At 40.3% G+C, this 3,952-nt stretch overlaps 1 pseudogene; it reads left to right on the forward strand.

Moving 5' to 3' along the window:
* Nucleotides 1-1,750: 1,750 nt before the first annotated feature.
* On the forward strand, nucleotides 1,751-3,376 carry LOC149190318 (crocetin glucosyltransferase 3-like; annotated as a pseudogene).
* The last annotated feature ends 576 nt before the right edge of the window (nucleotides 3,377-3,952 follow it).

Here is a 3,952-nt window from a genome sequence, read left to right on the forward strand (position 1 = left end):
AACTTTTTAGTGAAGGTGATGATTATTATCTTGATTACCAAATTTTTAGAATTAGATATGGAAACTATTCAAATCCCTTATTAGATAGCTGTAGTTATGGGAACTACCTACAATGTGGGAACTACACGCATTATTAGAGCGCTGTAGTTACGAGAACTAGATGATTTACACAGTGTGGTCTCAAAATATAATCGATGGATGAAGATTCAAAAGATAGGATGAGATATTCGAGAGTGGATATGGTAAGAGGTATTCCAGAGACACCATAGTCACAGAACGCGAAAATATAAGTAGCCTGCACAAAATTTAAACAGAGAGCCACCACGTCTCCAGTAAAAAAAACTTGGTCTAGACTCACTTTGACCGGTTAGCTGGGTGGTTAGTGTACTCGAGAGCCCTAAGACGTGAGAATATATAGTCGTGTTCTTTGATAATAACCATGTTTACCCCAATAATTTATAGTCTTTGTTGTATATTTTACTGGTTCTCTCAGAGTAATGTCCATTCTTGCCTGGGCTCATGCTATTGATTTGCCAAAAAAAAATGCAACTCCTTGTTAAATTCAATAATTTTAGTGCAGTAGGGTCGAAATTGTTTGAAATTGTTCAGACTTTCAAACAGATAAAGAAAATACAACACCGTATTGAGATTATCGATGGATTTTTGTGTCAGGGTACCTTTTTGAGTGCCCTGATGTAGTTGGTGCATCCATCGTGAGAAGTGTTATTGCAGTGACTCTCTAGGGCTCGTACTGCACAGAGAGAGGCGTGGCTGCATTGTGCTCGGTTGAAACACTGAATGCGTTCGGACAACTGAGCGAGGTAACATGGTGGAGCATTGGGGTTGGTGGAGTCTTTAGAGAGCTCTGCAAGTTGTTTACCCAGGTCATCGTTAAAAAATTTATTTCACTAGGTCCCTCCCACGTATGTTTCATTTGATTTTTAAAATTTTCCCGGCAAATTCGTGAGTTTGAAATCATGTGGCATTCAATAGATGTAAGTGGACTGTCTGCATTAATTACGGTGGGACTGTGACATCTCGAGTCAGAGCTACGGAGTCCAAAAATCAGGAAGTGGACTGTTGCATTAATTATGGTGGGACTGTGGCATTTGGAGTCAGAGCTACGGAGTCCAAAAATGAGGATGCCAAAAATGAGGATGTCTGAAAATACGTGATCACTACTATAGATTTTTATAGGAGTTGTTTTTAGTGTTATTTTTTGGATTTTTGAATCTGGTGTAAATATTTTAGGTGAAATTTTGATTTGAGTGATTTAAATTGGTTTTTTCTTTCACTATGATATGGATTCAACACTCTCAAAAACCCTTATGACACTTAGATTGTGTAGGGTTACCTATCAAACTTGTGATTTCAATAAATTCCTGCGGTATTTTAGAGAAATTAAACCAAAAAAACTTCCAAAAAATCACACTAAAAACAATTCAATTTTTATATAATAACAATACCATGAGCTATGAAAGCGTAGGCATGCCATTCAGGGAACTATCCTTTCGCTGTATTAATGGATCTATGGGTTGGAAATATGGGTTGCTAGTAAATATGGCTTTGCCATGTTCATGCCCATGCGAATGTAGAGATTGTAGAGATGTACTTTAGGCTGACCATGCAGAGACCCTGTACTCTTACAGGTATTAAATATCCTATTGCATGGTAAATATTGCTTCGCCCAAATTTATTGGACTCAAGATCCAATACTAGGGGACACAAAACTCTGAGGGGCCACCGACTGAATAAACGCCTTCCTCGTTGATGAGAGAGCCGGTACTCTCTGTTTGGTACTTATTATGTGCCCAACCACAAACTATGGTGATGACCTTACTGCTTCACTCAACTATGATTTCTTTCCTAGCACTCCATCGCGTTTATGGATTGTAATAATTGAGCAGTCGTTGCAAGCTCTTCTAGCCAGCACATCCAACGGATTCTATTTTTCTGCACATATCTCCTACCTGCAATGGACTTCGCCACGACTTCCCCTGCTGAGAATTTGACCAGAAGCATGAACAGGCCGTTGAAGCACCATGTGGTGATGTTCCCGTTCATGGCTCAAGGCCACATAATCCCCTTCCTGGAGCTCGCAAGGTTGCTTGCTAAACGAACCGAATTCGCTATCACGATAGTCAATATGCCTCTCAACATCAAAAGACTTAGACCCGAGATCAATTCCACTGGCGACGATCTGGATATCTGCCTGGCGAAGCTTCCCTTCTCAGCAGCCGACCACGGTCTTCCTCCTCACACCAAAAACATGGACTCCCTCCCTTACCATCTTATCATCTGTCTCACGGAAATGTCGGAGCAACTAGAACCCCATTTCAAGAACCTCATGAGCCGGATCTGTCCAGAAGACGGAGGGCGCCTGCGACATGTTCTTGGGATGGACTCCAAATGTGGGAAGCAGGTTGGGAATCCCAAGGATTCAGTTCTGCACTTGTGGGGCTTATGGCACCTCCATTTATTACTCGCTATGGACTCATCTGCCTCACAACCATACCCACACTGGCGAATTTGTTTTGCCTGACATGCCACATGTTACTTTGCAGCTATCTCAGCTCCCCCCAATCATAAAAATGGCCACGGGATCTGATTCCTGGTCCTTGTTCATAAATCGCCAGATATCTCGCAACATGCGTAGTTGGGGGTCAATATGTAATACATTCAAAGAGCTGGAGAATAGCAGTCTCCAACATATGGAAAATCCACCGGTAGGCCGGTTTGGGCAGTCGGGCCGATCCTACCCTCTTCGTTTCTCTCTTTGTCTCCTTCAAATACAATGGTCAATTCAATTTTTCTACAGAGGGGCAACCAGGCAGAAGTAAAGTCTTCAACAGAATGCTTGCAGTGGCTTCATTCAAAGGCGTCTTCCACAATGCTATACGTTTCGTTCGGAAGTTAGAATTGCATATTGTTGTCAAACATGAGGGGTGCCCATCATCAGGTGGCCCATGGTAGCGAACCAGTTCGCAAATTCAAAGTTGTTGGAGGAGGAAGTTAGGGTGTGCATTGAGATGTGGAGGGGAAAAGAGGGAGAACAGAAAAGTGAGACGATGGAGAGAAGAGTAAGAATGTTGATGAAGGAAGAAAATGGCATTTGATTGAGACAGAGAGCCAGGGAGATTAGCGATGCGGCTTCGAAGGCAGTGAGTGAAGATAAAGACGGAGGGAAGAAAGGGTCATCTGTGTGTGCTGTGGATGACATGATAAGAGAGCTTACAGTAGGATACCAGTCCTAGAGTTGTGTTGTGTATGTAACCCGTCTTCCTTGTTCAGTGCAAAATTTGCATTTAGCAAAAATTGAATCATAAAGATTATGTGCCTCAAAAACCATATACAGTATGGAATGCTCCTGAAACCATTTCCCACTTGTGACAGATCTGATATTAAATTTGTACCTTAATAAAGAGTAACTAAAATGTTTCAATTTATGTGATCTGTATCAGAATTTGATGAAACCTATGTGTAATGCAATTCAAGTTCTATGATCTATGTAAGAATTAGAGGAAACCAATTAACTTGAGTAATTTGATCTTTTTCTGAATTAGATGAAATAAGAATCCAGTAAATTTTATTTGTGTTTGTTTTAGGTAGTGGCACTTGATAAGAAATTTTATTTATTTTTGTGTTTGTTTTAGGTATTTTTTATACAGTAAGAAAATCTTTATAATTAGTTAGTTGGTGAAATGAGCAGTTGGAAAATTATTATTAGTCCTTATGTCATTTGCTCACTACGAAGAACTCACTAGTTTTGAACTAACTGATTTTCACAGGGATTATTCTTGGGATTTTGTACTGATTAAACAAAATTATAGATATAAGTTAATTCATATGAGCATTTTCGGATCCAGTTGAAATCCATCCCAACATTTTTCTCCTCTTCCCTTATTTTAACAACCTGGTTATGGTCGACCCACCTGTTGTGGCCAGCAACAAC

Source organism: Pinus tabuliformis, chromosome 3_1 (genome assembly GCF_031772625.1).
Source record: "Pinus tabuliformis cultivar Carrire ecotype Pingquan chromosome 3_1, CPIR1, whole genome shotgun sequence".
Lineage (NCBI taxonomy): Eukaryota > Viridiplantae > Streptophyta > Pinopsida > Pinales > Pinaceae > Pinus > Pinus tabuliformis.